Source organism: Wolffia australiana, chromosome 10 (genome assembly GCF_029677425.1).
Source record: "Wolffia australiana isolate 7733 chromosome 10, ASM2967742v1".
Lineage (NCBI taxonomy): Eukaryota > Viridiplantae > Streptophyta > Magnoliopsida > Alismatales > Araceae > Wolffia > Wolffia australiana.
Window position 1 is genome coordinate 9,965,852 of NC_135844.1, and position 22,544 is coordinate 9,988,395.

The 22,544-nt window shown below is 49.6% G+C and overlaps 1 long non-coding RNA gene and 1 pseudogene across 2 annotated transcripts; both read left to right on the top strand.

Annotated features, from left to right (window-relative positions):
* On the top strand, positions 1–1,824 carry LOC144708809 (cytochrome P450 89A2 pseudogene; annotated as a pseudogene).
* Positions 1,825–10,766: 8,942 nt separating this feature from the next.
* Positions 10,767–22,194, top strand: LOC144708810 (uncharacterized). 2 transcript variants are annotated; one of them, XR_013582858.1, is made up of 3 exons: positions 10,767–10,983; positions 11,147–11,595; positions 17,215–22,194. It is a non-coding gene; the product is annotated as an uncharacterized LOC144708810 (long non-coding RNA). The 2 variants fall into 2 exon arrangements; XR_013582857.1 differs by lacking the exon at positions 17,215–22,194 and having other exon boundaries at positions 11,147–11,746.
* The last annotated feature ends 350 nt before the right edge of the window (positions 22,195–22,544 follow it).

The following is a 22,544-nucleotide window of genomic DNA, read 5'->3' on the forward strand; positions in this document are numbered from 1 at the left end:
ATCTGCAAAGGATAATATTAGAGAGACAGCTACGAACTAGAGGTGGAGAAGCAAACAGAGACTCGGCTAGGCGAGAAGAAGAAAAAGACAAAAACGAATAAAAAGGAGAAGAAGAAGAAGAAGAAGAAGATATTTTGAAGAAGAAGAAGAAGAAGAATATCATTTGAAGAACAAGATCTTGATCTTGATCCTCTGGCTGCCATGGATACGTGGGCCTTGACCGCGCTGGTCCTCTTCCTCTCCGTCGCCCTATTCACCGTTCTGAAGACACGTCAAGCCAAGAGGCTACCACCCGGCCCCTTCGCCTTCCCCATCCTCGGCAACCTCATCTTCCTCGCCCGCGGCCAATCCAACTTCGAGTTCGTCGTCGGCGATCTCTGGTCCAAATACGGCAAAGTCATCACCATCCAACTCGGGGCCCTCCGAGTGATCATGGTTGCCGACCGCGACCTCGCCCACCAGATGCTACTCCAGCACGGCTCCGTCTTCGCCGACCGTCCTTCTTCCTTCTTCCTCCACACCCTTACCGCGAACCACAACGTCATCAGCACGGCCAAGCACGGCCCTCTCTGGACCCTCCTCCGTCGCAACCTCGCCACCGAGATGCTCAGCCCGGGCCGCCTCCGCCGGACCGCCGACTCGCGCCGATGGGCCTTGCAGATTCTTCTCCACGAGCTCCAGTCCATGGCGGACTCCGCCGACGGCATCGTGCACGTCCGAGACGCCTTCCAGTACGCCATCTTCAGCCTGCTCGTTTTTCTCTGCTTCGGCGAGAGGATGGAGGAGGCCGCCGTGAGAGAGATCCAGGCCGCGAGAGAAGCGCTCCTCTCCCAGTACGTTGACATCGCCATCTTACACACCATCCCCAAGCTCGCGAGACCTCTCTTCCGAGCCCGCTGGAAGCGTCTCCAAGGCGTTCAACAACGCCAACGAGACGTCCTCCTCCCCTTGATCAAATCCCGGCGACGAGAGCGAGAGGTTTCTCAAAGCTTCTGCTATGTGGACTCTCTCCTCGCCCTGGAGCTCGCCGAGGAAGGAGGGAGGAAGCTCTCCGATGAGGAGATAGTCTTTCTCTGCGGGGAGTTCTTCGACGGGGGCGCGGAGACGACGTCCACGGCGTTGGAGTGGATCATGGCGAACCTCGTCAAGCAGCCTGACCTGCAGGAGAAGTTGTTTAAAGAAGTGGGATCGCGCACAGAGGAAGAAGACTTGCATTTGAGGCCGTTCTTGAAGGCGGTGGTGCTGGAGGGGCTGAGGCGCCATCCTCCTGCTCAGTTTCTGATAACGCACGCGGCTGGAGAAGAGATGAGGCTGGGGGGTTACACCATTCCCATAGGCGTCGCCGTTAACTTTGGAGTGGGGGCGTTGAACTTAGACGAGGGTACGTGGAGAGAGCCCTTGGAGTTTCGGCCGGAGAGGTCCCTTGAAGGGGGCGAAGGAGAAGGCGTGGATCTGACAGGGAGGAAGAAGATTCAGATGTTGACGTTCGGTGCTGGGCGGAGGATTTGCCCGGGGATGAATCTTGCGCTGATGGAGCTTGAATACTTCGTCGCTAATCTCGTGGGGAGGTTTCGGTGGGAGGCTGTTGGTGATGTCGACTTGTCTGATAAGCTGGTGTTCACCGTGGTGATGAAGAACCCACTCCGTGCCCGCATCTCACCCAGATGACGATGATGAGGATGAGGACGATGATAATGTATGTCATTAAATAAGAAGGGATTTGTCAAGGAACATAGGATTCAATTGACAATGTGAGTATGAATTAATGAATCTGTAGTTAGTGTGAACATTATTAATGGTATGATTCGTATTTTATGGGTTTCTTATTATCAGAATTGGTTTTCTTGTGATAAAGGAATGCAGCTTTATTCACGAGTCTGGGGTCAAGTAATAGAGATGCGCTGTCTACACTGAGTAAAAAGCCATAAAATACCTACCATAAGGTAAGATGTGCTGTATCACTCATTATCTATGGTCGCTGTCTAGACTATGTAAAAAGCCAACCATAAGTTTGGTCTACCCTTGATCTTAAAAACTATCAATTATATGGCTGGAAAACTCCGAAATCGGCGATTTCATCATAACTTTCGCTACAGAGCTCGGATCGACGTGATTCTTGTTTCATTGGATTCAGAAGGCTTCAATCTATAGGAATCGACTCCAAGAATGCAAAAACAGATTCCTACAGCTTTTGTTCGAGTCTTCTGAATCCAAGAGGTAAGTGGCTTTTCCCGATTATAAATTTCACGATATATGACGATTTAGAGAGGTTATATATGTGAAATTTATACTCTAATTGTTCGTCTTGAGGAGCCCCTTCGTTTGAAATCAATAATTTGATATGAAATCGTATTTTTAATCCACAATTTTGATTCTAAAATTCGTCTTACCGTTTAAACAAGCTCGCAGCCCGCAATCCAATGCGGGCTGCTGAGTTAGGCGTTTCATTGCTGGCCGCCGCCGCCATGTCGGCGAGCCAGCTGTCTCAGACGGCCAACATGGCGGCCTCTGATGGGTCCACAAAAAACATAAAAAAAAATCAAAAAACAAATGCGAAACAGAAAAACAAAAAAAAATCCACTTCGGCGGCATTAAAGGCTGCCGCCCTAGCGGACTCCGGGTCGATCCAGACCGTCGCAACGGACATGTGTCACGTTTGCGACGGTCAGATCAATGCACCCGCCGTAGACCAGCCAGAATTTCAAAAAAATGAGCCGTTGGCCCCAACGGCCGATGGGTCATTTAATGCACCTTTACATCTCGAAAAATACAAAAGCCGTCCGATCTTCCATCTCAGCCTCAGAAAAGTCAGCGTTTGCGGGTGCCGACAACGCAATCAATGCGTTGCCGGTAAGCTCACCCCCGCCGCGCCCACTTTTGTTGACCTTCCCTACCCATCTCTGCCGTCCGATCCCTCTATACCCATCCTGTTGGACGGATCCGATGCGGCCACGTTGATGGATCCCTCTATACCTATCCTGTTGGACGGATCCGATGCGGCCACGTCGATGGATCCAAAACCCAGATCTGACGTGGCCGCGCTCCACCGAGCTGACTCGATTGAATCGCCGGCAGTCGACTTGGTCACGCGAAACCGAGTTGACGCGGCCGATTCAGACCGAGTCGACTCGGTCGACTCGGACCGAGCCGACCTGGTCGACCCGGTCGACCCTTATCGAGTCAACCCGGTCGAACCGGTCGAACCTGACCAAGTCGACCTGGTCGACTCGGTCGACCCTGACCGAGACGACCTGGTCGACCAGGTCAAACTCGAATGGGTCAACCCGCACATCTTTGAATGCGTTGACCTGGTTGACCGAGTCAAACCAGATCGGGTCAACCCGGTCAACTCGGACAACCTTGAACGAGTTGACCTAGTTGACCCAGTCAAGCCGGACCACTTAGTTGACCCAGTCAACCTTACTCGGCTTGACCACTTGGTCAATATTGACCGAGCTGACTCGGTCAATATTTACTATGTTGACCATGCTGACTCGGGTAGCGCGGGCCGCGAGGAGGCGTTTGACCCTTTGGTCAACCATGCCCATATTGACTCCCCGGTCAACATTGACCAAGTTGACTCCATAGTCAACCTTGACCAAGTTGACCACTCGGTCAGCTCTAGATCAGAGTTGACTACTGCCCATGTAGACTTCGTCCACTCTACTCAGATTGACCACGCGGTCAACCTTGTGCAGATTGACCAATTGGTCAACCCTACACAACTTGACCTGCCGAAGTCAACTCGAGTCAAACTGGCTGACTTGGTCAACCCTGAACAAGTCAACCAAAATGACTCCAGAGGCATACCCCGACCGGACAAGGGACCTCGTGACCGCCCTACCCCAGCTCACGGGGCTCTACTCATGTAGTCCACAACGACGTCACACGGCACGGAATCACTTCCAAAGATGACTTGGGCAACGAGAGTGGCGGGTTCCTCACATACACCATCTCCTACTTCACTCCCAAAACCCACACTTCTCCCTCTCTACGATGATACCATCCCGACGAGGGGTTACATTGATTCCGAGGGCATACGTTTGGTTACCTTCTCTAAGGAGGAGGTAACGCGAATGGCATAGCCATTCGCCTATACACTGATCGGGCGGTTTGCTACGAAACGGCCACTCATAGACGACATACTAAGAGTCTATACAGCACCAGGGTTTTTCATTGGACAGGTGGTCATTGGAGCAAGGAATCACAAGAGCGTCTTTATTCGATTCTAGCTTGAGGGTGACTTCCGGAAGGCCTGGAGCCGCACCATATGGACGATCAACGACTCCACGATGCATACCTACCGTTGGACAGCCGAACAGACAAAGAGCTCACGCGATCCTTTTCCCCACTCCGTACCGGTGTGGATAGGATTTCCTGGATTACGACCACATTTATTTACACCTACTGCACTGGAATCTCTGCCTAGTGCGTGTAAGAATTGGTGGCCTAAAGAGCCAATCAAAGTACATTCTTGAGTTTATAGTTAATTCTATCGAGACTCTTGTTTTCATTATTTATATATTGTACATATATGATTAATGAAGTCCCAGGTAATGTCCATATGTTTGAGTGAATTATGAAGAGTTCATAATTTAGGGATCACTAGACTCAAAGGACATTAACCTAAACAATCCCATTCGAAGGAAGTCTAGTAAGGGACACTAGATATTCCGGAAAGAGTGGTGACATCTTTCATGATCACTTGGATGATGATAATGGCCGTTCCCAATAGCCATTTGTGTGATGACACTAATGATGATGTCAGGTGCTTCTTGGTAAGAAGAAGTTCACTGTATTGATCCGTATGAATCACCTGGATGGTTAAACATCTAAGTCAACCAGGAAGATTCATGTTGTCATAGTATCAATGGTCCTTTGACCTAAGGTATCAAAGATATCTTGTGGTACGAAAGTTGTGCTTTGATCATGTTGACAAAGGCTTCTATTTAGAGGCCCGGTATAAATATGATTGGGCACTTCTAGAGTATCATGGAGGTAATTGAATAGCGATTAGGAATCATTCAACTTCGATGAATAGAAGTTATGGTCTCACTAATAGATTGCAGTGAATCTCTGGCCAGAGTAATAAAGGAGATTCCAATGATGTGATTCATTGGAGATCTCTTATGCAATCATATTAAAATTGATTCATATGATTGGGATTTGACTGAACCACCATATCCCAGATATCAATCATGAGATCATTAATGAATGAAGGACTATATTGATATGGTATTGATAACAGAAAGGTTTTCATGAAGCAAAATGCATGGATGAAATTCATTTGTCTTCTAGGCCAATGCAAGTGAAGCTTGTCCTTATGGCATGGCAGGAGACTCAACTAACCAATTAGGTTAAATTGGTCAAGGTCAATTAAATTATAAGTGAGTTATGAATTTAATTGACTGGTAAAGTTGATTGGATGATTATCAACTATTAGAGTCATTAAACTAGAATGATAAGTGAACCTATAGGGTCACACACATAAGATCTTATGAGGTGAAGTTATAATTAATTGATGGCATAATGGAAATTAATGCCAAAGGACATGTGGAGAGCCCTATTTAAGGAAATGTGGGCCCTGGGCACAAGCAACCAACTCCAGGTCGAATTTGGTTCTCTCTCTCATCTTTTCTCATCCCCTTCCTCTCCTACTCACTTGGAATTGGAAGAATTCCAAAGAGCATGCAAAGGAGAACAAGGAGGGGTCAAAGAGAAGGATCTGTGAGAGCACCAGTGAACTCACCTCCAAGGGAAGATCGTGTGGATGCCGGTAGAGGCCAAACACAAGGGAGGCTCAAAAGTCCATCATCTTCTTCAAGAGGAAAGCTTCTTGGATCAACTTCAACCATTTCATCATTACCAATGGCAATGGTATGTTATTTATTTGCTTTATGATGGAAATGTGTTTCATACAATCATACTATGAATAGATGATTGTAATCCAGTTGAGTTTGAGGTTCAAGAAAAAGTTTCAAACCCCTAGAACTCATAAGAGAATCATAGAACGCTTCCGCTTAAGTCAAGTTTTTGACCAAGTTAGATATCAGATTTCTTTCAGTGCGGTTGGCACTTTTATACGTGCTGACAAGGATGTCCATCTCTTTAGCCGCGCAGGCTACGCAAGAGTATGCGTTGAGGTTGATCTACTTGCCCCCATATACCGCATGATACTCATTCGAAATGGCGATGAGATGATTCGTCAGACCGTGGTGTACGAAAACCTTCCAAGGTTTTGTACACACTGCACCGTATTAGGTCATACCCTCCACACATGTCGCCAAAAGGTGACTCAGACTTCTACTACTGAGGAGGAATACCTCTAACCCTTGGCTTACGATGACTACATCGCCGCTACAATCTTCGTCACCCAAGGGCGACGAGCTACCGCGAGACCGTCATTTCGTTCGCGCCCTGTGGTTACATCGGCGCAACCCACCGTTGTATCACCTTCTCTCCCACGAGCCAGCAGAGTAGCTAAGCCTCAAACGGCTAAGCCTGCCCCCTCTACTTCACAGTGGGTGAAGAAGGGTGCTGAGAAGCGCCCCAAAACCCCACCACGGGCTCGAGATGCCTCCTCCCGTAAGGGCAAGGAGGTCAGTGTCTCCACACTGACCTCAAATACTTTTGCCATACTAGCGGTACCTGAGGACCCTGAGGCTAGCACCCTCACTACGGATGACCGTCCCATTAGTACCATCCCTTCCACTACCCGACCTACCGCCTCTCCTAGACCAACCACCCCCCCTCCTACGCCCCCCCTTTGTGCACCTTCCCATGTTTCTCCTCTCGCTCCCTCTCATCGCCCATCTTCCCGGCTCAGCTCTTCTCGTCCCCTACCTTCTTCCTCGAGCTACTAACCTTCACACACCCCGCCCCCTGACCGCCCCTCACCACCTCACACCCGACCCCCTTCACCCACCCCATCACCCCATGACCCACCTCTTCTCTCCCCACTACCCTGTGCTTCTGCACCGCCTCCCTCCACCCCCTCGCACCCACCCCCCACCTCCACACCCATCCTTCACCCATCACATATACCCTCCGAGCACGTGGACTTCTTGACAAACTGTCAAGCCGCTTTCACTACTTCGGAGGACATATGTAGCGGTACTAGTGGTCGGGATTCCACAGGTGAGGAGGATGATGTCTCCCTCTCGGAGGACTCTGATATGGATACCTCCCCTTATCTGAGACGCCGCTCGGGTGCCTCACCTCCACCTCCACGCCGCATATACAACACCCGATTTCGGGTGCGTCACGCGAGCAGATAGATTTATGATTCCCAGTCTCGTTTGGAATTGTAGAGGGATTGACAACCCTCTCACCCAAACACATCTGCTCTCCCTTATCAATAAGCATAACATAGGTATAGTGGGACTTCTTGAGCCGATGATTTCATCGGATCAGTCCCATTACATCGCGAGGAAACTCGGGATGGATCATGTTTATTGCCATTCATCGGATAAGCTCTGGCTTCTTTGGAAGCGAGAATATCCGATTGCGTTTTTGGCTGAAGGGACAGAGTACGTCACCTTCGACGTATCATGCCCCCAAAGCCCTACCTACTTACTGTGGTGTATGCCCCGCACAGACCCACGGAGCAAGAGGCCCTATGGGAGGAACTCGCTCAACATATCTGTTCCCATTCACAGTCGGTTGATCGACCTTGGCTTATAGCCGGAGACTTCAACTACATACGGGACATCACAAAGCGATAGGGGGGCCGCCCACCTCGGTTACATTCTATGCAAGCCTTCAACGACTTTATCCATGAGGCTTCACTAATGAAGCCGCCTACCACAGGGGAAAAGTGGACATGGTGCAATGAACGTCAAGCGGATGCGCGTATGTACGAACGACTTGATCGTTGTTTTACCAATAGTATCGCTTTGATGAATTGCACGTTGACGATTGAGATTCTCCCAAGATTTTATTCGGATCACACACCGATCCTTCTCCTCCCAGACTCGAGTCGACGGGTCCGTCGACCACCCTTCCGATTTCAGAACATGTGGTTAGAATATAGAGGATTCCATAGTTATGTCCGTAGCCATTCGCATGGTTCTATTTCTACATCACCTATGGAGAAATTCAGTTATCGACTGAGGAATCTCAAGCTTCACCTCAAATGGTGGAATCGTCATGTCTTTGGAGACGTTCATTTACCGGTCGCAGAATTAAAGAAGGAATTAGTTGATGCTGACCGCCAACTACAGGAGTGCTGGACAGATGATATGGGAGAGCGCCAGCTACGTCTCAGAGAGCAGCTTGAGGAGGCGATGCGACGACAGGAGATATTTTATCTCCAGAAATCTCATATCCGATGGCTGCGAGAGGGTGACAGAAACACACGTTTCTTTCACACCTCGATCCGTCATAGAGCGCGCCCGAATTATGCGACCCTACTAGAGACGTATGGCCAGGACCCTGCCCAGCTAGCAGCCGCCGGAGTGGAGTACTATCACTCACTCCTCTCCTCACAACCCATAGTTATGAGCGAGGATCTTCTTTCCTCTATACCTTACCTGGTGAACGACCAAGACAACGCACTTGTGTTAGCCTCCCCGACACGAGCGGAGATCAAAGAGATTGTTTTTTCCTTGGGCCGTAACAAAGCCCCAGGACCGGATGGATTCACCGCCGAATTCTATACGGCATGCTGGGATATTGTAGGCATTGACTTGGTGCTAGCTATCAAGGAGGTGTTCAGGCGTAAAGTCTTCGCGAGGAGTTGGAAATCCATTTTTTTGGCGCTCATTCCAAAAGTGGACACTCCAACTTCCTTCCGAGACTTCCGCCCGATCAGTCTTTGTAATGTATGCTATAAAGTCGCATCCAAGATCATTACAAACCGACTAGGGTACTTCCTTGACAGACTTATCTCGCCAGAATAGTATGGTTTTGTCAAGGGTCAACTGATCCACGACAGTATCACACTAGTGCACGAGCTAGCCCAGTCCATAGACACTCGTATCCAGGGCTCCAATGTCATCATCAAGCTTGATATGGAGAAGGCCTTTGATCGAGTTGAGTGGAATTTCCTCCTCGAAGTGTTACGGCGCTTCGGATTCACGGATGCATTCATCATAATTGTCGATGCTTGCATTAGGGAGAACCATTTCTCTATCCTGATGGATGAAAATTCCACCGGCTTTTTCACAGCCACGCGGGGACTCAGGCAGGGTCATCCCATTTCACCTACCCTCTTTATATTGGTGGAGGAGGTCTTCAATCGATCGCTCACCCGAGTGATCGACCAAGGCCTCATCCAACCATACTTTACAAAGAGGGGTTGCCCGATTCTCTCGCACTCACTATTCGCTGATGATGCCATATTGTTTCTCAATGGATCTAAAAAATCCATTAAGGAATTTATGAATATCCTTACAGCTTACGAGCATGCTTCGGGCCAGCTCGTCAATGCCTCGAAGAGTAGCTTTATCATGGGACCTTCCACCACTATAAGGCTCTGAGCTACTCTAGCTTTATACACGATACTCACGAGGACACCTCCCATTCGACTATCTTGGATGCCCTATCTTTCTTGGCCCTACTCGTCATCACTACTTTGATGCCGTGCTAGGCAAGCTTAGAAAGAAATTAGAGGGATGGAAACTTCGTTTCCTATCCCCAGGAGGACGACTCCAGCTTATTCGACATGTCCTCATGAGTATCCCGCTACACACTCTTGCAGTCCACTCACTATCTCTTACTGTTCTCCGCTCTGTGGAATGCCTATGTGCACGCTTCCTATGGTCTGGTCACCTCGAGGGAGAGAGCCGCCACCATTGGGTTTCTTGGGAGAAAGCGAGTCGGCCGACAGATGAAGGGGATCTAGGGATTAGATGCCTCTCGGACCTTCAGGACATGCTTCAAAAGAAACTAGTATGGCGTATGCTTACCACACACTACCCTTTGGGGAGTCTCATCTTAGCCAAATACGACGAATGGGCCTGTCGCGCGATAGATATTCGGGGCCCTAAGAGATGGTGGACGTGACAGTGGCACTAGCTTGAGATGGCTCAAGTCACACGTTGGCATATCGGCCGAGGGGACATTAGCGCGTGGTATGATACCTGGCATGCTGATACGCCACTCGCTTCCCACCCATAGTTTGTACTACACCGAGTGAGACTCATTGTGACCTAGTTGCTTAGAGGTAACACGTCACACCTATGGGAGCAGCACGGTCTTCCCTTGGACACCCTACCTGAGGTCCAGACTACGCCACTCGACTCTAGTTCTGATAGTGCTATCTGGACACTCACATCCAATGGAGCCTACACGTGCCGCTCCTCTTGGGAGCATTTCCGTGTGAAATCCCCCCTCCAGCACTAGGGTCGCCACATCTGGCATCCGGCAATCCATACGCGCGTCTCCTTTTTCCTTTGGAAACTTTTACACCGCGGCCTCCCGACTGATGACCGAGTGACTCGGATCGGATATTCTCTTAGTTCCCACTGTCATTGTTGTCCCACCCTCCCACACACGGAAACGATGGACCATCTTTTCTTCCACTGCGAGACAGCTGTGGAATGCTGGCGCCTCATCACCAATCGCCTTCGTCCTCTGACCCCGTCTAAGTGTTTTGGCAAGTTTATCCTCTCGTCAACCCGCTCTGCACGGAGCCCCATCCTCCGCATCACCATAGCTTATCTTCTATGGGAGATTTGGAAGGGGCGAAATTCTTCTCGTTTTGCAGGTTCGCCCATGCGCGCCGTGGACTTCATGTGACGAGTTCAGCTGTGGCTTCGGTGCATCCAACCTCTGCTTCCCTCTCGAGACGGCTGCTCAGCACTCACGAGAGACCTCCTCTGCTCAATTGGCATCTCGGCGACCCCCGCCGCCACTCGCATCCAATATCGAGTTGTTTATTGGCTCCCACCGCCAATAGGCATTCTCAAACTGAACGTGGACGGTGCGGCTAAAGGGAACCCGGGGCCAGCAGGGGTAGGAGGTATCCTCAGAGACCATACGGTGAGTATACTCTTTGCTTTCTCCTCTTTTTATGGCATACAAGCTAATATAGTAGCCGAGGCTATGGCGATTCGTGATGGTATACTCCTGTGTGAGGTACGAAACCTTCACAATATCGTCGTAGAATCGGACTCACAGATATTGGTTGATATGCTTCATCTAGGTACATGCTCACAGTGGCGACTAAGCCGTGCGTGGGAAGACATCATGCGATGCCACTCCCGCATAGCCTGCTTTCGTCATCAGCTGAGAGAGGGCAACCAGACAGCTGATGCTCTCGCCAACCATGTGGTACACGCACGCACCCCCTCCTCTCTTTTTCATACTTGGCAGGCGCTCCCCTCCACGGCTCGCGGCTACTTTCACCTTGATCGTCTTGGCATGCCCACCCTTCGCACACGGCGCATCCTTGTGACACTAGGCCCGCGGGATTGGAGGATTGCGTGGACTGCTAGAGCTAGAGGCGTGGACAACGCCCGCCTCAACTAACGCGTTAGCACGAAGTTCCTCGATCCCTCTCGACGACAGAGAGGACACATCCCGTAGTACATCGACATCGCGGAGCGGCTCCAGCGGGACGACGACGAGCACACTTTCCCGAGCGCCTGCGAGGTATCATCCATGTATCTCTTATTTCCTTTAAAATGGGCGTGGAGGAGTGGGATCCGAGTGTAATTGGAATATATATACTTGCTCCACGCCTAAAAACATTGAAAAACACTCCACTTGATAAATAAAAACCTCCTAGGTGGCGTCCAGGGCACAGATGGATCGGTCTGGGGGCACAACCCTAGGGTTGGCCATACCTGGCACCGTGTTTTTTGCCAATCAAAAAAAAAAAAAAACCTCTTAGAGCTTCTGAATGCTGATCGTGGTTCGGTGACCACCTACCAATTTTTTAGAAATCACTATAGCAAGATACTCGTATTTTAAGTTCAGAGAGCGTGCAGTGAACCCATCCTATTTTGTAATCTGCAAAGCAAAATATTGGATAGACGACTACGAACTAGTGGTGGAGAAGCGAATAGAGACTCAGCTCAGAGGGAAGAAGCAGAAGACCAAAAAGACTCGGCTAGGAGAAGAAGAAGAAGAAGAAGAAGAAGAAGAAGAAGAAGAAGAAGAAGAAGAAGAAGAAAAAAAGATCATCTGAAGAAGAAGAAGATCATCCACAGAAGAAGATCATCTGAAGAAGAAGAAGAACAATACAAAGATCATCCGATGAGGAAGAAGAACAAGATCATCTAAAGAAGAAGAAGAATAAGAATAAGATCCTCTGAGGAAGAAGAAGAAGAATATCATTTGAAGAACAAGATCTTGATCTTGATCTTCCCACTGCCATGGGTACGTGGCCCTTGAGCATGCTGGTCCTCTTCCTCTCCATCGCCATAGCCACCCCTATGAAGACCCGTCAAGCCAAGGGGCTACCTCTTGACCCCTTCGCCTTCCCCATCTTCGGCAACCTCATCTTCCGCGCCCGCAGTCAATCCAACTTCGAGTTCATCGTCGCCGATCTCTGGTCCAAGTATGGAAAATTCATCACCATCCACATCAGCGCCCTCCGAATTATCATGGTTGCCGACGGGACCTCGCCCACCAGATGCTACTCCCGCACTAGTCCATCTTTGCCAACTGCCCTTCTTCCCTCTTCCTCCACACCCTTACCACAAACCACAACGTCTGTGGGGTTTGACCTTGAATGGGTCCCACTTAGTTACTTAGTTCCCGTTCAGCACTCTTTCATCTCCCGCTCTGTGTTCCTTGTTAAAAGGAACATTTGGACTATCTGTTTTATCAGAACGAGGGTTTCATTCTCTTTGGTATTTCTCCCCTCTTCTTCTCCCTTGTTCTCTCCCACCAGGACCTGTGCTGCCAAGGAGTTGCAGCAGGGATTCTATCCCAACATTTGGTGTCAGAGCCTAAAGTCTGGTCCAAAGAGGAAGCAGGAGCAGATCCATGCTACGACGGGCTGGTGAATCTGCCTTGCAAACTGGTGGGATGTCTTTAGCAGAAGGGGAGTCTGCTGGAACCTCTGTCGTGATGCCCAGGTCTCTGGTCGAAACTGGACATGGTTTCCCTTTTCTATCCAAGCAGAACTATTCTCTTTGGGCTATGAGAATGCAAGTTTGATTGGAGACGAATGGCATATGGGAAGCTACTAAGACAGAGATGGTGACGAAGAAGAAGGATCAACAAGCATTGTCGGTTATCTATGATGCAATATCTGATGAGATATTGGCTATATTGGATAGCAAGCTGACGGCCAAGGAGACGTGGTTGATGTTGAAGACAAAGAACTTGGGTGCTGCTCATGTTCAGAAGGCTAGAGTGCAAGCCCTCAAACGCGAGTTCGAACTTCTCATCATGGGAAAAGATGAGCTTGTGTCTGATTTTTCAGGGAAACTGTCCAAGGTTGTCACTCAGCTAAGGACCATGGGAGAGAAGTTAGAAGAAGGACACGTGGTGGCCAAGCTACTCCGAGCTACTCCGGCGAAATTCGACTCTATTACATCCTCCATTGTGCAATTCGGGGATATGGAGTTAATGACGTTGGAAGGAGCCGTGGGATCCCTCAAGATACATGAAGATAAGTTGAAGGATCGCCAATCAAGAAGAGAGGAGCAAGTTCTGTTAGCGAGAGCTATCAGAAAGGGCAAGAAGAAAGACGAAGATAAAAACTCCCGAGGCCGTCGACGTGGACGTGGCAAAGGAAGAGGTCGTGGCCAAAGTAGTGAGCAAATGATGGAGCAAAGACACAACTTCAGACCTCGAGATAAGTCAAAAATTAAATGTAACAATTGTGAAAAATTTGGGCATTTTACTTTTGAATGCCGCAGCGATAAGAAAGAGGAGAAGGCAAATTTGGCCAACACCAAGGAGAAGGGCAAGTCGGCTTTGCTGATGACGCTGACAAAGCCTCTGGATCATGCACTACTCCAGGGGAGCGAGGGAGATCCTCCAATGCCAGATATGTGGTACCTCGACACGGGGACTAGAAACCATATGACGGGCATGAGAAGTCTGTTCTATTAGCTAGAAGAAGCTCACCTCGCCAGTGTTCGCTTTGGTGACAGGTCGAAGGTGGATATTCAAGGCAAAGGAAGCATCATACTGCAATGTTAGAGTGGAGAAATGACGCGGAGTAATGTTCTATTTATCCCTAAATTACGCACTAACATTTTGAGTATTGGGCAGCTTGATGAACAAGGCTACAAAACTTTGATGGAGCGTGGTCATTTGATCATATACGATCAGCAAGGGAGACTGATTGCTCGTGTAAAGAAGACCGATGGTCATTTATATTTGTTGAAGCTAAATACTATCAAAGGTTGTTTTGTTTTGGATGACGATTCTGCTCGAGTATGGCATGAACGCTATGGGCATCTCAACCACCAAGCATTGAAGTTGTTGGCTGATTGAGGGATGGTTGAAGGATTACTCTCTCTACCGTCTCCATACCAGTTATGTCGAAGTTGCATGGCAAGCAAGCATTCAAAAGCTCCATTTCCATATTCATCAACATATAGAGCAAAGACACATTGACTTATATGTGGTTCAATCACTCCGTTGACATGGTGTGGTAATTCTTATTTTGTGTTGATTATTGATGATTTTAGTCAACTCACTTATGTTGCCTTGCTGAAGAAGAAGTCTGAAGCTCTTGGCAATTTCACAAAGTTTAAGGAGATCGCAGAATGCGAGAAGAATGTGAAGGTCAAAGTTCTTAGGACTGATCAAGGAGGAGAGTTTGCTTAAGTAAAGTTTTCAGCTTATTGTGATAATCATGGGATAAAAAGACACTTGACGGTTCCATATTCTCTGGAATAGAATGGTGTCATTGAGAGAAGGAACCGTACCATTATGTCTATGGTGAGATCTATGTTGAATGGGAGAAGCCTACCCAATGAGCTATGGGGAGCGGCAGTAAGCACTGTAGTGTACCTCATGAACCGTGCTCCGACTAGAAGCCTAGAAGGAGCTACACCGTATGAAGTTTGGACGGGGACAAAGCCTAAGGTTGCACACCTTAGATTTTTTGACTGCCTAGCTCATGTGAAAGTGCTTGGGGGGCACTTGAACAAGTTGGATGACAGAAGCAAGCCTATGGTCTTCATTGGTTATGAAATTGGGTCTAAAGCTTATCGCTGCTATGACCCTAACAGTGGAAAGGTGCATGTGATTAGAGACATCATCTTTGAAGATGATGCAAAGTGGGACTAGGATGTCCTTGAAGTGAAAAAGAAGCAAGGTACCCCGCTCTCTCATGTTTTTCCAATGTTAACTAACGATTGTGATGGTCATGTGGATGAGATACCAATGGAGGAAGCTGATGTTGCATCACCTCTACATGAAGTGAGGCCTGAAGCATGGTTAGGAGCTCCTCTTCTCACTACTAAAGAGAGCTCGCCCTGAAGGTTTAGAGGTTTACATCAAGTTTATGAAGACACCAAGCAAGTCCACCTTGACCAAGAAGAGTTCTTGGTGATAGAGGGGGAGCCAGAAAATCTCCTAGAAGCTTCTGAGGAGGAGGTTTGGAGACGTGCCATGAAGGAGGAGATGGACTCCATTGAGAAGAACCGGACATGGGAGCTGGTGAATCCGCAAAGGCTGCAAGACAATTGGCCTTAGGTGGGTTTTCAAGCTCAAGAAGAACTCACAAGGAGAAGTGGTAAGACACAAGGCTAGACTGGTCGCGAAGGGCTACGTCCAGAAGCTTGGAGTTGACTTCGAGGAGGCATTTGCGCTAGTGACGAGAATTGACACCATCTGTGTCTTGGTGGCTCTAGCAGCACAAGGAGGATAGGACTTGCATCATCTTGATGTCAAGTCAGCTTTTCTCAATGGAGAGATAAAGGAAGAAGTGTACGTGAAACAACCCGAGGGGTTCATAAAGAGGGGCAAAGAGCTCATGGTTCTGAAGTTGAAGAAGGCCTTGTATGGCCTAAGGCAAGCACCACGAGCATGGTATACCAAGATGGAGAATTTTATTATTTCCATTGGTTTTATAATGAATGTCCAGGAGCACGCAGTCTACATGGAGATTGTAGATGATGTACACTTGCTCATGGGAGTGTACGTTGATGACTTGATCGTGACCGGGCTAGAGAGCTGTCACATTGAAACGTTCAAAGGTGAGATGATGGACATGCTCGAGATGAGTGACTTGGGTTTGCTCAACTCTTACTTGGGCATAGAAGTTATTCAGTTAGATGGGCAGATCAAACTGAGCCAAAAAGGTTATGTGATGAAGATTTTACATCAGAGTGGGATGATGAATTGCAACCCAGTCCATACACCGCTTAAAGCAAGACAGAAATTTACTTTTGAAGGCTCGTCCACTCTTGTTGACTCCACGGAGTACTGGAGTCTGATCGGTAGCCTAAGGTATTTGACTCATACCATGTCTGACTTAAATTATTCTGTTGGAGTTCTAAGAAGGTATATGGAGAGACCGACCGCTGAATTGTAGGTAGGTATATGAAAAGGCTCTTAAGGTATATCTAGTGAACATTAGACCTTAGTCTATGTTATGGAAAGCAGTCGAAGAACAAGAGCTCGTTGGCCATTGTGATAGTGACCACGCTGTAGACCATGATGACCGTAAGAGCACTAGTGTTATGGCACTCTTCCTCATGCCAAACCTGATAAGTTGGGCCTCACAGAAGCAGAAGATCGTAGCTCTCTCTTCTTGTGAAGCTGAGTTTATATCCATGACTGCTGCGGCATGTCCAGGAGATTGGTTGTCTAGGTTGATTGCAGAATTGAAAGGAGAAAGTCAGAAGCCTGTGAGACTCATGGTCGACAACAAATCTGCCATTGCCGTTGGCAAGAATCCCGTCTACCATTGTCGCTCGAAGCACATCGACAATAGGTTTCATTTTATCAGGGAGTACATTGAAGTAGGTAAAGTTAATGTGCACCATGTCAGCTCAAAAGATCAGTCGGCTGACATATTCACGAAAGCTCTCGGATGGCTGAAGTTTGGGAAGCTACGTGTGAAGCTGGGAGTTCAAAACCTGCGTGGGGAATGACATCAAGATCAAAGGGGAGACTGTGAGGTTTGACCTTGAATGGGTCCCACTTAGTTATTTCATGCTCGCTCAACACTCTTTCATCTCCCGCTCTATGTTCCTTGTTAAAAGTAACATTTTTTACTATCTGTTTTTTTTTTTGAACGAGGGTTTCATTCTCTTTGGTATTTCTTCCTTCTCCTCCATTGTTCTCTTCCGCCAGGACCTGTGCTGCCAAGGAGTGGCAGCAGGGATTCTATCCCGACAACATCATAGCATGGCCAAGCACGACCCTCTCTGGACCCTCCTCCATCACAACCTCACCACCGCGATGCTCAGCCCCGGCCGCCTCCTCCAAGCCGCCTCCTCCAAGCTGCCGCCTCCTCCGAGGGATTTAACACGTCTCCCTCGGAGTGATCTCGACGGGAGAGATGTGTTAAAGCGCACCGTCGAGATCACTCCGGTGCGAGGAAAGAGTTTCAAGAAGCCGCCGCCATCAAGAATCGAAAGAGGCCTTCGTCGAGATTACTCCGGGGGTCTTGGGAGATTCAAGAAGCGTCGCCGACACGTCATCAACCGGGGAAAACTGCTCCGGCGAGGGAGTACGCCCCAGATCCATCAAGAACTCCTCTTTCTTGGAGGGTTCTTGGTTGTTACAATTCAAGAAAGCCATTTCTTGGTACTTTTTTCCCACCTCCACCATCCATTCCCCTCCCCATCTCGTTCTTGATCCTTCCCATCACGTTCTTGAACCTACCCATCTCGTTCTTGATCCCTCCCATCTCGTTCTTGACCCTTCCCATCTCGTTCTTGATCCCTCCCATCTCGTTCTTGACCCTTCCCATCTCGTTCTTGATCCTTCCACCTCGTTCTTGGTCCGTCCCATCTCGTTCTTGGTCCTTTCCCCATCTCGTTCTTGACCCTTCCCCATTACCATTCTTGAACCCTCAATTCTCCCACACTTCTTTCCTCTCGATTCTTGGCCCCTCGCCCTCGCCTCCCGCTCGATCACCCTTCCACCGTTCATCGCCCGGCGTCCGCGTGAGAGGGTACCCCTCCCGCGCGCCTCTCCGCCCGCCGCTGCAAGCGTTCGTGCACCCTCGCCTGCGACCACCGCGCGGTGCGTCCGCTCGCCAGTGCGCGCGTCGTGCTCCTTGCGCCAGCCCGTGCGCGCGCGCACCAAACACCTCCGCGCATGCCCGTCTGCTGCCATTTCCTTTGCTGTGGTCCCAAGGTCGGTTGACTTGATCACCTCCTGCGCTCATCGGTCCGACGTCCTAGCGATCTCGCCAGAGTCGTCGACCGACACGTTACCATCTACACCACATCACCTGCCAGAACGAGATTTGACGTCGTGGATTAGCGAGACTTAAGGTTAGTCTCGTCTCCCCTCCGTTTACCAGCATTATTATCTTTTCCAGTCTCGTCTTCCGCTATCGCGTCCTCTGCCATTATTTTCATTACAATTCACAGATAGGATAGCCACCGTTGTCGAGTGTAAGAATTCTTGAGGTTGACGGATATTCTTTGGCCTAGACGCCAAACACTCCAGGGCCGTCATACGCCCCTCATTGTCTAGACGTCTAGTTGATTTCGCGGGTCATTGGGAGTTTGATCTAGGGATCATTCTTCTCTCGTTGACCGGCACGGCTGACACCGTTATCCGCTCATTCCCTCTACTGCTCATCTGCTATTTTCCCGTGCATTGAATTACATCTCACGTCCTTGCATCATAATTCCTGTGACGTAATACGAGCCGATTGATCCCGGCCGACGTCGTATTACATCATATAGGTATCAGAGCCGGTCGTGTTAGCTTTCACTTAACACGATCGGTAGCATATCACTAAAGAATTTTTATTGGATTTTGCACGTCATTATTTTGAAAATCATTTACATCATATTGTGCACATCCTATTGGTTCATCGGCATTTTACACGTCATAACATTTCATCCATCACGCGCATACCCCTAGGCATTTTTTAGGCCATGAATGGTTGACCATAGGATGGTTCATACACGATCACCTCGAGAATCCGAAGACCGGAGATCTTCTACCGCCGTCCCTACTCTTAGGGCACCGGTAGACGAGGCCTATGATGAGCCCTTGGCTCGAGATGTTTCCCGACGACTGGGAAAAGCTCCCATGCAGGAGCATTCTGCCCCGGAGTACCGACCTCGAGGCCCCGAGGTCCCACCTCCTCGATACCAACAAGCTGACAAATGGGAGCACGACCGTGATGACCGCCGACGATCCCCTCCCCGGGAGTATCACCGCGACGACCGACGAGGATCCCCGCCACAGGAGTACGACCGCGAAGACAGGCGGAGATCCCCACCACGGGAGGATAGGCCAGCACCCCGCTACTATGACGACCGTTCCTATCGTCCGGATAGGAACTACTATCCACCCGAGACTAGAGGTTCTCGGCGTCACGACTACCCGGAGGACGGGGTGCTCAACCCCAACCGCATACCAGTGCGAGATGCACTGCACTATTCTTCCCGCCCGGGTAGCCCACGGTCACCACCTGTCGCACGTCGATCGGACGTCGCCACTTATGGCGATAGTTCTGCTTACCGGCCACACTATCGGGCTGCACCCACTCATGCCTGGGACCCATACTAGGAGGCCCCGGCACCACCTCGAGTGGCGCCAAGATACATAGTGGATTACGACCGCCCCCCACGTTGGGATTATACCCCTGACAATTCGTCTCAACCTAGGAGGCCCACGGCATATTCCCCTCAACGGGTGCGTGCTTATCCAACACACTCCCCGTTGCCACCGAGATGACCTCATGCCGACAGATACCCAGAGGAGCGGCCACCCTATCACCCGGCACCTCACCGAGACGTTTACTACGAGGATCGACCGGACCAATACAGCCAACCTGAAAGATATAGATGTCAATCCCGAGATAGTCCTCCGTACTATCACGATGCGAGTTATCCACTCTGAGGGGAGGTATTCTCTCATGTAGGTTATCATGGGGATGTACATCCTCATTACTACCATGGACGACCCCGGGATCCTGAGGCGCCTCCACCTCGCTACCACCTACGAGAAGACTGAGAGCACTACTACGGAGAATGACGAAAAACTCCCACCCCTCGGAATGAGTATCCTGCACACTATTACTACGACGACTGTTCCTATCCACCAGATAGGAACTACTGCCCGCATGAGAACCAGAGTTCTCGGCATCATGATGACCGGGGGCATCCTCGCGAGATGGCCAACAACCCTAATCAGATACTGGTACCGAACTCTCCACGGTATCACCGCACTACCCATCGCCCGGAGGCAGCCACATATGGTGGTAGTTCTGCCCACCAGCACTATTACGGGTCGGCGCACGTACCCGCACTTGGCCAATACCAGGAGCCTCTAGCACCATCTCGAGCGCCACCAAGGAGGCCAAACCCCTACCCACCTCATATACCACAGTCATCCTACTTACCGTTTGCACCCTCATTGAGTTGTGCGGCACACGAGCCCCCTACACACCATTCAAGACAATCGACCAAGCTGGCATCACGTGATTCATACATGTCACCTGCTCACTATGGACAGCCCCCTCCACTAGTGTCAAGTGCAAAAGAATCTGGGGAACCACTTAGCTCACAACATGTTAGGCAAACCAAGTGTGCCCATCATCAGCATGATGACATTGATAGGGAAAATCGAGACAATGCACCCACTAGAAAGATACATCTAGTGACTCCATTCATTACCTTAGCCCAACACATGATGCACCTTCACGGTTATCCCGTCGATATGTCATCCGATCGTCGAACGTCACAATATAATGAAAGGAGACTCATTCTAGAGGTACTATCAGGAGCCCACCGACCTGCCCCGTTGCCAGATCCACCACCGCCTTCACCATTCCTTCGTCCTTTCGCTATCCCGCAGCCTCTGGGGCTCTTCTTCACATGCGTCCAAACAACTCACCCCTCAACGCGATTTCTAGTATTTTTAAATTTGCACTGGATTTATATTACATTCCAAGGAACGTACTGCAGTCCACCGTGGGTCTATACCCTCACATACTAGGATGTTTACCTCGCATGGATCAAGTTCACTGTTTGCCCAATGGTGAATCGTACTAGTTTGGCATTGTTTGAAACTAGACTATGGTCAATTACTTCATGGACATTAGATATCATTCATGTAGGTAATCATACTAACAGTTTGGATTCCGTTCTTCATACATGCATTAAGTAGTAGAACATGCATCATTGCATCCATTTGTTTTTTTTTTTTTTTACATTGCATCCATGAATGAGCAGTATAAGGCGTCAGTGGGTAAGGGTCGTAGGTCCATGTCGTTCTCTGAGGGAGAACTGGTTCTGGTCAGATTGAGGCCCGAGAGGTTCTCTCTTGGGGTCGCTACGAAGCTCCATGCTCGTAGCGCCGGGCCTTTCCCGATTGCCCAACGGATCAACGACAACGCCTATGTCATGAGCATCCCGCCAAATTGAGGAATTAGTTTGACGTTTAACATCGGTGACTTAACCCGATACCAGCCTTCGCCACCCATCATCGAGCCTCACAGCCAATTGAGCCTTAATAGTAGTGAAAGTGAGAGCAAAACCACTCCTTCTCCGTTTCCCCTCCTTGTACGGCAAGACGCGATAGAAATGATACTATAGGAGGTAATTCACGCTGAGGGGGAGCGAGTTGGCCATTCTTTCCTAGTCCATTGGCAAGGGCGACCATCATCCGACGACACGTGGATCTCCGAGGACGACCTTCGCCAACTCCGACCGGACCTGCTGCCTCCACTTGAAGACCTTGCTGAGCTTTGCTCGCCGGAGTCGAGCTCCTCCCACCCCAGGAGGATGATGGAGGACCATCTCGAGGACGACGCCACGATGACGAAGAACCATCTCGAGGATGACGCGATGGGACGTCATCAGCCACGCCGAGCAGATCGCGCCGACGCTCGCCACCCGGGGTTTAAGTACCCCGCGTAAGAACTTTTATCTTTTTACTTATGCTCATTTTCATGTGTGTTTGTATTTTCGGATTCGTGGACTGGGCCAATGTTGTTGGGCCCCGTCCTCGTCGTTTTTACTTTTTATGTTTGTATTTTGAATTTGTAAGGAGAGGCCGAACCACGTCTCGCGACGGTTCGCCCTCTCCCACGTTCACTTGGCACCCATCCTCACTATATAAGGGGATGGCATGCCCAAGGAACACCTTGGAGTCATTGTTGAAAAGTTTATTCACAATTCGCCGCCCCCCCTATCGTAGTATGTAGCGTAGGGGATTTGGCTAGCCCCATCCACGTCGAGATCACTCCGTGGTTAGAGCCCACGTCTCTCTCGTCGAGATCACTTTGAGAGGAACGTGCTTAAACGTGCCATCGAGATCACTCCGGTACGCTTAAAGAAGTTCAAGAAGTTCAAGAAGTTGACGCCGTCAAAAGTTGAGAAGGCCTTCGTCGAGATCACTCCGGAGGTTCTTGGAGGCTTACGACGACGACAACGCGACGACGACCTGGGAGATCCGCTCCATCGAAAGAGCTCGCCCAGATCGATCAA